Consider the following 12,436-nt stretch of genomic DNA (forward strand, 5'->3'; position numbering starts at 1 on the left):
ATGTTAGTTGTAATCTTTATTTTCAGACGTGATGTTTGGTTTTAGCTACTGCTAGAGTGCATCACGTCTGTGTCCTGTGTATTCTTTAGTTGTTTAAAGAAAGAACTATAGATATAATCTATAAACCCGGAAGACTCGGATGTTGTAAAATAAAGCAAACAATTCAGACACTAGAGGCCTTACTTCTGGTTTGCTCTCATTCTACTTGAATTCTAGTTTGAAAATGAGTGCTTTGTAAGTACACATAACATAAAGGGGCCTTTACTCGACACAACACAATAAAACTCGTATGAAGTAGCCATAACTGTATCTCATCATAACATCACATGATCCAAATGTCATTGATGGGAACCTAATAGTAGTTCATAGAAATAAGACTTTCGAATGCCGGTGTTTTTACAATAGTGACAGTTAGCTAGTAGTTATACAACGTTCTTTTGATGCAATGTTCTCATAACGTTCGTCCTTTATAGCCATAGACCATACTTCTGGATTGCTCTCAATCTGCATGAATCATAGTTTAGAAATGAAAACATTGCATATACATGAATGGATTTTTCTCTACTTGTGAGCAATAATGTGTTAGGAACCATCCTGGATTGGCAAGATCTCAGCAACCGATGTCTCGAATAAACTTTGGCACACTTATACACCTTGACTTGACTAGTTAAATTGTATGAATGAAAAGAAATTGAAGTTAAATGTCATTTAAGCATGCAGAACACAGTATCTATCCGCGCCCCCCGTGGTCAATAGTAGTTCGGGTATAAAGTAATTTTTAAAAGCTGTAGAGATTATTTTGTGCACTAGTTGAAACTTGTACGAAATTGTTCTGAGCAGTTATGAAAAGGCATTCTACACGGAGCACCTCACCTCAATCGGATAGAAAAATTACTCTAAGCATCGGTTAGGGAAAAAAATGTCAATCACAATTAGCAGATTACCTGATGACTTAAGTCTTTAGAATCGACCAATGAGGAAGTGTCTGCATGACCGTCAAATATTTGCATTTCTATGTTTTTATTTCGCATTTCGTGCAGTGTCATGTACTACTGTACGAACAGAGGTAGGGTTTCGGCTTATTTTTAAATCTATTTTATGTGTTTTTGTTGTACTTTCTTTTTGGCACGGTTTCTTAATGTCGTCAGCACGAAACAGCGACAAAACAAAAAGCACGCCAAAAACGCCGAGGAAAACGTAAAAAACAAGCCAAAACGCAACCTCTGCTTGGAGAGTAATACTGAACTTCTAAGTCAGTACATGTAGTATGAATACAGAAAGTCAGCCATGTAGTATGAATACAGAAAGTCAGCCATGTAGTATGAATACAGAAAAGCAGACTGTCGTAAAGATGGGGGTTGGGCCGATCTTGTTTCGTTACTATGGCTGGGTTTTACACACACGTTTTACAGTCGACTTGGAGTCGACTCAGGACTGTGAAAGGAGAACCTTAGGCCACACACATAACGTTTTCTAGTAGTAAAACTCCACTTGAGCAGCCAAAAGATCCTCACACACTTGAATACGTAAATAAACCCTAAGTTTTCTCCTACACATTCAAGGCCTTACCCAAACCTTGCCCCTGACCAAAGGGGTTGGTTGGGCATGGTCTGGGGGCTCTGGTCGTTCTTGTGTTAGAGTTTACCTTATGTCAATCGCCTAGCCTTGTCCAAAGGCCGTGGACAAGGGCCCAGTATGTGCGACAATGTTCTGGGTCAGTTGGGCCGATCTGGCCGGTGTAAAGCCAAATCCTTGAGCTGCCAAATACATGTACGTGAGAGGTTAGCTACTGCTCCTGAGAGAGACCCTTTTTTGGGTGGGGGGTTCCAGTATACGTGAGATAGGTGGAGGCAGCGGAATATTTACAGGTAGGATTAGAGTTAAGATTAGGGATAGGGTAAGGATTAGGGAAGGGGTATGGGACTGGAGTTAGAGTCATTGTTAGGGTTGTAGTAGCTGACCTCTCACGTATTTGGCGAGCTCAAAAATTTGGCTTGACACCGGCCGCATTACGAGCTGTACCAATCTTTATCTGTGTTGATCTTGTCACTCTGTTCTGGGTCAGGCCTCATAACGTGCCGCATTGTTGTAAAATTGATAGTAGTTATGTTCCTACACATAGGAAACGAGAACTCACATTCACTAATAAGACAGCCAGACGTGTACTACAGTACTCAAAAATCAAAAGCATTTGAAAAATCTAAAACTGCTAGTTTTCTGTACACATAGTCGCTAGTTTATGAATACATGTACATCGCACCCTTAGCGCACACAGTTCTCAGTCATGGACTCCATTCATTGTGAAGGATAAGGCTGATGGTATCACGTCGTTAAATAGTACAGATCTTGTCCCCATTGTTGTACGAGTAGGTTGGGCTGGTCTTATGGCATTTTTCTGGGTTTGGCCGATCATTTCACATTCTTATGCTCAAGAAAACAACGTGAGAGACTTTAAAAATATCACCTTCCAGACGTAGTTAATGCCGAAATTGAGATATGTCTTGAATCATTGAAGTTTAAGCATGCATCAAAATAAACGACGGCAAACTGCCCTTCACAGGTTATATGTAGATCTTCCCCGTCAAACAACACGACACGACGGGTGTATCACCCATCTGATCTACATATTTTCTTGGCTACGCTGTTCCCAACTGACAAAGTGACAACAAATTTAAAAAAAAAATCTCATATTGTCTTCACATTATATTCTATCAAGGTGACACATTTTTTTTATCAGCAAACGCTTATTGGCTTCCCTGCGTAAAAGCTGAATCCAAGTCTTTCACTCCTTTTTTTTTTCTTCTGTGTGAAACACGATGAACTTTGATGAACTTTGATGACGTTTCATAGTAGACGTGCGACGTGATATGTATAATTCATATCTCGAAGCGTCGGTTATGGACCAGAATCATTTCAGAGGAGGCAGAACCAGAGCTCTACCTGTTCAGATTTGACCAATCACAGGACTGAGAACGATGACTGACGGAAGAGAACACAGACACAGACCCGCCCATATGGAAGATTTGGCCAATCACAGAACGAGGAAAAGATGATTGACGTAGGCATCAGACTATATCAGGAACAGGTTGCCGCGTCGCTTCACCACTGAGCAAACAGCCGTACATGTGTGTTTACCTGAGTGTGCAGCTGTGTTTCCGTGGTGGTTGTCCGGGTTGTTTTCCTGTGTTCTCGTGGCCTTTCTCCAAATCAAATCCAGACAAAATGAGTTACTCGTACAGCTACCAGACCAGCAGTGGGGGGGGGGGGGGGGGGGTAGTGGTGGAGGCCTGCAGATCGGCACTCAGGGTGTCTTCCAACAGGTTTCGTCTCTCAGCGGTGGCGGCGCCATACAGTGGTCATTCCGCACTGGCGGCGGACAGGTCAGCTACGGCGGTGGGCGGGCGAGCTACGGTGGCGGGCAAGGCAGTGGAGGTTTCAAGGGGATGTATCTAGCCCTGATGCCCGTAGGACAAGTCCGCCAGGGCCGCGGCGAATTCGAAGGTTTCGGCGGTGGATTCGACGGCGGCTTCGGCGGTGGTCTCGGCGGTGGCGGTTTTGGCGGCGGTGGTTTCGGAGGCGGCTGTTTCGGCGGTGGTGGTCTCGGCGGTGGCGGCGGTGGTTTCGGCGGCGGGGGCGGTTTTGAAGGTGGATTTAGCTTCGAGGCGAACGAAAAGTTTGAGATGCAGACCCTAAACAGCCGCCTCAGCAGCTACATCGCCATGGTGCGAGCCCTGGAGGAGGCCAACAGCCAGCTGCAGCTGCAGATCAACCAGGTGTCTGGCCTGTCGCAGGTGCGTTGTTATTTTTGTGTGAATATAATCCCCAGTAGTGATTTGTATGCATATTCTTAACAGTTTATTATCTTTCTGGAGTTCACGCTCTATATTACTATCCATGCTAAACGATGTATTATACAAGTACAAGATACAATTTCAATGACATAAACTTACACTGTCACAATGAAACGCTGTATTGTGTTCTCCTATGGCATGACACTAACATCATTGAGTTTTGCAAGGATAAGCTCTCTCTATATAATTAGGAAACAAAAACAGACAGCAGAGCAAATAGTTACTATACGAATTATTGCATATAACAAGGTATCATATACATTGCCATTATATACCGAATACAATCCTAGTATAACAAACTTACAGAATGAAGGTGAAATTCTTTTAAAACCTCAGAGAGCCTGTCACTTTGATCTGAACGTACCAAAAGTGAATGCTACTCAAAATGATATGTTGGACTTTCACAAGATTTAGTCGGATCTGTTTGGTTTGGAAAATAAAACTGTTAAAGCTTGTATCAATTGAGGCTATGAAAGTTTCGGCATTTATTCAAGGCCTGGTTATAGCAAAAGTCTTGTAAAATGCGTCGTCTGTTTTAAACTGGTTTGAGTTTTTGATTTAGAAAATTTTGAAGATCAAATAAAGCGAATAAGTAAAGTTTGATTAGCCTCCATAGCATGCTCTAAGCGGGCCTTTTTGGGGGGCTTATGATACACTTTTTGAAGTCAGCCCGTAACAGGCTGGCTGATGGTTACAGGCTAACCTCAAAAAGTGTATTATAAGCCCCCAGAAATGGCCCGCTTAAAGCCTGCTATGGAGGCTAAAGTTGGATGATGTTGCTGTGTCCATACAGACCCCGACGGATGACCACTCGGACTGGGCGGCGAAGCTGGCGGCGGCCCGCGGGGAGCTTCTGCAGGCCAACCTGCAGTGGGCCCACGCCGAGATCGAGAGGAACACAGCGGCGCTGGAGGTCAGCCAGTGGCACGAGAGGTACGCCTAGTGTTTTTGTATGCGGTTTAGTCTTTCTCACTGTACTACCTAGTCTGTTTGTGTTGCATTTGTGCGTTCCTGCGTCTGTGTGTGTGTGATTATGCGTGTTTGTGCGTGCGTGTGTGCATAATTATATATTTATGTGTGTATATGTGTGTGTGCGCCTGTTCCTGTGTGTATGTATGTCATTTTGTGTGTTTGTGTGTGTGTGTTTCAGCGATGCCAAATATATCCAAAATGTATCGTTGCCATGCATTGTCAATACTGCTATATTTGCCCGTTCGACTGAGAGAATGCAAAGGAGGATGACTGAGTAAGGGGGTGAAGTCGTCCAAATCTCTAGTCTAATACTCAACGACGTTGGGGGAACATAGTAGCTATGAAGGCCCCCATTCATCGTTCTGGGCTGGGACGACTCGTTAATTTTGGCAACAACTGTCATCTATGGTCTGATCTTGGTCTGCAAGGCTGGTCCGACCTTGTCTGTTGCTCTTTGTTGGACCAATCTGGTTCTGGGTTGGGCCCAGATGACCTCATTGTTCATCTTGGCCTAGGGTGCTATATCATTAAAGGCAGACTAAACTTAATTTCGTAAAGCATACTGCATTATGTTGAACATACCACTAAGACCAGTCCTGACTTATTTTACACTATTCCATCATAGATTAGCGTTTTTACAACATTTCAAATTTGTGGCCTGGTGCCCGTAATACTCAACGAGTTCAAAGACCGTGACGTCAGGATCCGACAGAATCCGTCAGAATCCGACTGTTACGCCTGAATAGATTCTTGGGTCGAGTCGGATTCTGACGAATTCCGTCGGATCCTGACGTCACGGTCTTTTGGACTCGTTGAGTATTACGGGCACCAGGCCACAAATTTGAAATGTTGTAAAAACGCTAATCTATGAATGAATAGTGTAAAACAAGTCAAGACTGGTCTTAGTGGTATATTCAACCTAATGCAGTATACTTTACGAAATTAAGTTTAGTCTGCCTTTAAGGGTCGGGCCTGTCTTGTGACATCGTTCTGGGCTGGGCCTATCTTGTGACATCGCGCTGGTTTGGGCCTGATTTATCACATCGTTACGGTCTTGTCCTATCTTTTGCATTGTTTTGTGTTGCGCCTAAATTCAAATGCGTCAAGATTCTGCAAAGTCCACCCTCACATAATCTTTCATTTTAAAAACGTACTGAAACTGTTATCAATAGTAATGTAGTAGTAGTAGTAGTATTGGTTTATTGCACAAGCATATGGCAGCCTAAACGGCTGAATTGCACGCTCATTTACATAATATTACACTTAAAACAATTAACTGTAAACATCAAAACACTAGCATTATTCCATAGTACGTAACAAATTTAAGATCTCTCAAGGCGTAGTTTTGCTTACTACGAAGAAGAAATAATTAAGAAAACGTATCATATAAGATAAAAAGTGCTTGCAACAGTGCCCAGTCAGTTTACAACAAGGTAAGTCTCAACACATATACGGTAACAATCCGTGAAATCAATAGAAAGTTCTGTTACATCTCTAGTTTGAATTGAGGTGCTAGATATTCGATGTGTGGACTACTTGGAGTCGTTACTGTAGTAAAGTCTTAGGGCTCGTGGAATGAAGGACATTGAATGTCTTTTGCTTCTGCTGAGCGTTGATTGGTGGCGTCTTCCCCTGCGGAGGTTGTAGTGGTTGTCTGAGGGGGTAGTCATGAATGCCCAGAGAGGTGAAGTGCTGTCCTGCAGGATGTTTTCAAGTGTTCTCCGGGGAGCACTCTCGCTACAACTTGCTAGGGAAGGAGGTGAGTCAGCAGGTAGCCCAATGATTTGGAGACAGCGATTTTGGATTGCCTGTAGTGAGTCAGATAGGTGCTTGGGCAGTCCGCCCCACACCGGACTAGCATACTCAAGGGTCGGTCTGATGAAGGTCAGGTAAATCTGCGTTAGGACCTCTACAGAGAGCCCCGCCTTCTTAGCGACACTAAGATAGTACATTTTTGGTCGAGCCCTGTTCATCATGTACTCAACGTGAGCGTCCCAGGTCAGGTCGGTAGAGATGTGAACCCCGAGTAGTTTGAAGGTTGTGACTCTTTGGATCTCCTGGCCTGATATAGTGGGATGGGGGAATAGGTACGTTGGCCTCTCTCCTTGCACTAATTACCATGTCTTTGGTTTTCTTCCCGTTTGCGGCAAGTGAAAAAGAACTGCCCCAAACGTCAATACAGTCCAATGCCCTTTGTGTCTGACCGGGCAAAGACCCCATCAGAACCTCAGAAGTTGTCAAATCGTCAGCATATTTGACTGGGACGACAGATACTGGCATACTGGCGTCGATCGAGTTGATGCATATCACAAACAGTAGCGGTGAAAGCAACCCGCCTTGAGGAACACCAGCTAAAACTTTGTGGGGTTTTGACAGACAAGACCCCCATTTTACCATCTGTGACCTGTCTTCTAGATAGCTGTGGATTGTCATCCATAAGTCCTGTCTGATATTCATGTCTGCCAGGTTCTGTAGTAGCTGGCCGTGGTTAATCGTGTCAAAGGCACGTGAGAAGTCAACAAAGACGGCGTGGATATCCATCTTTGGAGTACTGTTGAGTGCATCGTTCCAGGATTGTAGTATGTGGATCAGCGCAGTGACGGTGGAGCGTTTGGAAGAAAACCGTGTTGTGTAGGAGTCAAACATTTTTCCGTGTCACGTAAGAGCGCATCTTTCAGCAGACCCTCAAACACCTTCCCTACACTGCTGACAAGGGAAATGTGTCTGTACTCTGTTGGGAAATGTGATCTAGGCTTTTTTGGCACTGCTCTGACAAGGGCATGTTTCCACAGTTGAGGGAATGTGCAATTCTGTACACAGGAATTAAAAACGTCGCATAGGACCGGTGCGAGCTCTTTATGGTATTGTTTTAGAACCCATGATGGGATGCAATCAGGACCAGCAGCTTTTCTGCCGTTGACCTTTCGCAACCTTGACTTGACCTTGCCTATACTGAAGGGTGGGAGTGAAGACTGTGACAGCTTGTGAGCTACATCGGTTACTGTAGGCACAGACCGGACCACGTGACTCCACACGGAGGCGAAGTGGTCAGCAAGAACGTCACATTCATGTTGTAAGGTGTGAAGGTCGGAAGTGGAGTTATCCGGCTTGACGGTTTCCATTCCCATCAGTGACTTGACCGACTTAAACCACTGGCTGGAATTGGACTGCCTCAGATGTTCCACCTCCTGTTCGTAGTACCGGCGTTTTGCACGTTTGATTTCTTAAGCCACGTTGTTGCGTAGTTTCCAAAACACAGTAGTATTCCTGGCGCGATAAGCATGTTGCCTTTCACATATTAGTTCTTTGATTCTGACCGACATCCAAGGCTTATCGTTAGTGGTAATTCTGACCTTCTTTATGGGGACAGTCTTGTCAGGAATTAATTTCACTAGGTTTGTGAATAGGGAAGTCTTCAGCTCAGGGTCTGGGGCCTCACAAACTGGAGAAAAGTCAGTAGTGTTCATCAGTAGGCCTAGTTTTCTCATGGCGTCAGGTGTGCACATCTTACGTGTGATGTACTTGGGAGGATTGGATGGCCATGGGCCAGATGACGATAGGATGGACTGATGGTCCGAAGAACTAATTGGAGGAAGGTGCACAGGAGATGAGAACAAATGATGAACGTTGGTAAAGAAAGAATCAAGTTGATTGGCTCCTCTTGTGGCCTGAGTAATCACCTGTTTCAGACCGAATCTGCGGCACAGATTGTGGGATTTGAACTTGTTCGTGTCACCAATGATAGCGATTCCAGGTTGAGAAAAGCTACGTCATTTAGGCATCGCCCCAGGTATTCAGAAACCTCAGGGTTTGATTTAGATGACTCGGACGACGTAGGTGGGTTGTACAGGACACCGACAATAAGGGAGTTTAGACCTCGGGGGTGTAGGTCTTACCCATAACCACAGTGCTTCTTGACCATCCTCCTCAAGCTCTGAGAGACGTCTATGTTGTACTCCATAACGGATGTATAGAGCAACAGCACCACCACCACGATCTTCGCGATCCCGCCTGTGGATGTCATATCCAGGTAACGAGATTATGGAGTCAGAAATGTCAGCGTTTAGCCAAGTTTCCGTGATCGCAACGATACAAGGGTTGTTTACTTGACACACAGTAAAAAGTTCGTCCATCTTGTAGCGAAGAGACCGTACATTGGCCAGTAAGAACCCAGGTAAACACACTTTTCGGTCAGTGTTGTTGTTTAGCGGAATGTCTGTCAGGGTAGAGCGTCGGAATTTTTGCAATGAGTTGTCGGGTCGGTATTTGCATAAGACGGGAGCTCGTCTGATCGGCCTATTTCCAACAATGGTACAGATTGATCTAAGCAAGTTTTTACCGCCTCTTGAACCTCTTGGCCTACACTTTCTCTTCATGATCCCAAGATTTAGGAGATTTGATTTGATGGCGGGTTCGATGGGAAGTGCAGACCGTCTCAGCCGCCTGAAAATTTCCGCCGAGTACTTGTATATGGGGGCGCCGACAGATGCCATGGCTCACGCACTCCAAAAATATTTCCACGTAAACTGCATACACAAGTAGTAGTAAAGTCAGACTCGCAACATGGGACTTCCTGATGAAGGTCCAATTACACAGGCGTCTTAAGATGGACAGTATTCAGTTTAAACTCACACTCACTGTAGTTTGGCTACTGGTCGCCATCCAACGGGACCTGCGTCACACTAGAAACATGACAGGATTTCCTCTCGAACGTAGTAAGAGTTTCAGATCTTCAGGCCAGAGGTACGAGCAACACTTTGCGATCATATCTTCATGTTAACTTCCAAGTAGTGACAGCTAAAAACGCGTGAAATCCACTTTTTAAAACCTAATAGACAGACAAGTGCGGCCTACTACGAAAGCACCACCTAACGATGAACCGACCAACGCGGACGGACCTGGGGATTCCTAGTGTTAGAAAAGGATTCATGAAGATAACTTGTCTAATTTGGAATCCCCTTTATATACACACACCGAAAGAAGACAGAAACTACAGGCATTCTTGAGGTTTGGGAATTTCTCAAAAATGTTCCAAAATTGTTCTTAGGGATGTTTTGAAATGGCAGATATTATCCCGACCAATCGAGGTCTTTGAAACCCGACAAATATTTTCCTAGTTTGCCTTAACGACAATCTGGCAAAGCAAACTCGCCAGTCACATGTGGGAAGCTAAGGTGTCAGCTTTTAAGGGATGTTTTCAGATTGACAATTATGGTAGTTTGGAAATGATAAAGCCAACCGCCATTAAACCTTTGAAAAAAAGTAGTCGAAACTATTTTTGTTCCAAGGTTTAAACGTCATATTGTCGAGTCATGGCAGATTCTAATCTGGGTTTCAAAGAGGTCGATATGTACAGTACAGTCACCATGCTGTTTTGTTGAACCTACAAGAGTCTATCCTGTAAAATGGGTGTGTATATGTCGTTGTTGCTTGACTGCAACGTCAACGCTTTACGGTGCAACATGACGGAGACATACGCCATGATCACATGAGCGCAGAACCATGTTTACGATAGCATGTCACCAAAACGTACTGCGCCTACGCGAGACGCTTCTATGTATTGTGCATAGGGATTCAGAAAAACGTTTTGATGCAACGTTTACCAAATATCCAACAGAAACCTAGGTTTTCTGCTGTTTTCTGTTGGATGTTTGGTAAACGTTGCATCATAATTTTCCAGTTGCATAATATATTATTTTTCGGCACAATATTTTGAAACTATAGACGTAATTTTATCCTAATATGTGCGAACGCAATCTTATATGGTATGTTATTCTGAATCCCTATGCACATCAGATAGAATCGTTTCGCGCAGGCGCAGTACGTTCCGGTGACGTGCTGTTTACAATAGACCTCGCGGTTGTGTTTGTGTTTCTCCACAGGATCCAAATAGAGCCTGAGATGCGCTAACGCCTGGAGGAATCATGAGCTCGCTGAGGAGGGTAAGATCGATCTAAACTTTCTTAAAAGTCTTGAATCCAGGGCCCCACTGCAAAGCAGTGTAGTGCACTGTGTTGGGCCACCCTGGCTAAATAAAACAGAAACAAACCAACAAACAAGAATATGTTTTTTGTATTATATCATGTGTCCCAATGATGTATATGATGTATATAGAGTCTCATATGTGAGATATGATGGATACAATGTGTTTGGTCACTTGTATGCTAAGTTCATTTATTTTAACAGCTGCAGTTGATGTCGATGTAGTATGAGAGATCAACTTGTAAAGGTGCTTAGGCACCTGTTTTGCCCTCCCTTTCACATTGTGAAGAACCCAAATAAAGAAATAAAAGCGAATATTCTTCAAGATTCCATATTCTAAGAACAAGTCTAACGCAACTAAAAGTCTCATGTTAATGAAGACTTTGAAAGAAAGGAAACACTGCAATTTTATCTAGTTTGCCTGTCAGTCTCGTTCCCAGTTGATCATGTAGATGCTTGTTCTCGTTCCCAGGAATTGGATAAGTTGCCCATGATGAAGAGGATAGGAAGGGTTAAAAAGTTTTAAACGCGCAATAAATAGGTTCATGGTTTAAGCGCGAATTCATAGCTAAGCGTGGATGATTTTCCAAAGCTGAATGCCTCTGAGACGTGTTTGGCATCTTACAAATGATCCTGGGTATCGATTTACGTAGTGCGCTAACTCTGGGAGCGAGGCATGTTGCTCTCACGGCAGAGGGGGTCAATGGTATCGCCTCACTACTACTTATCTTTGTGTTATTCGAGACACAGTCTTCATGGTCTTTATTGTGAAGTAATTCTTAGGTTCAGTCGAGCAGAATTTAGGTCTCTGTGACGGTTGTTGCTGATAGGTTGCTGAACATCATTATAGACGATCAGTTATTGAAAAGCCTCGCCGGAAAATCGAACGACTAAAGTGACCGCGCAACAAAGCTAAAAGCCTAAGTCAAATAAATGATCTCTATTCGATCTCGTGGTCGGGGCAACGAGGTACGATGTGCTCCTAACATATATCACGGGTTCTGTTTCAGACTGGGGGAGGGCGGCCAGCAGAGCATCGAGATCAGTGTCAAGGGCGGGTCAAAATGCGGCTCCAGTCAGCAGAAAGGGGGCGGTTACAGCCAGACCTCCTACTCCAAGACCGTCACCAAGACCGCCATGAAAAAGGCTACTAATAGGTATGTAACATCCATACAACATGGAATGCAAGCAAACACAAACACATTACCCTGCAGTACTACAAGGTGCGAAACCTCCGTACAAAATGTAAATAAAAACAGACAAACAAATGCTTTACCCTGCAGTATTATTAGGTACAAAACCTCTACACAAAAATGGCAAAAACAAATTAACACAAACTCTCTGTCCAGTTGGAACGCATAAATTAAGAAAACTTTGCCCTTAATGGTGTATACTAAAAATGTTAAACAGAAAGAATCGTCATCTAATTATACTTTTGTTGTTGTTTTGCAGGCCCGGTGTCGAATGTCATAACAGGCCTAGCTGTGGCGTCACCCACGACGCTCCCACTAAGCCTTGTCCACTTCAAAACGTGCGAAGACATCTGAACGCTAAACTCTAGTCACTACAGAATTTCCTATCGTAATGTCGTTCATCTAAGCAGTTTCCTTCGTGACGACTTCTTTAATATT

The 12,436-nt window shown here is 43.9% G+C and overlaps 1 protein-coding gene across 1 annotated transcript in view; it reads right to left on the reverse strand.

Annotated features, from left to right (window-relative positions):
• The window catches only part of LOC136441410 (zinc finger protein 436-like), a 410,847-nt gene that overhangs the window by 289,071 nt on the left and 109,340 nt on the right, over positions 1-12,436 (reverse strand). The window lies entirely within an intron of this gene.

This window comes from Branchiostoma lanceolatum, chromosome 9, assembly GCF_035083965.1.
Source record: "Branchiostoma lanceolatum isolate klBraLanc5 chromosome 9, klBraLanc5.hap2, whole genome shotgun sequence".
NCBI classification, from domain to species: Eukaryota; Metazoa; Chordata; class Leptocardii; order Amphioxiformes; family Branchiostomatidae; genus Branchiostoma; species Branchiostoma lanceolatum.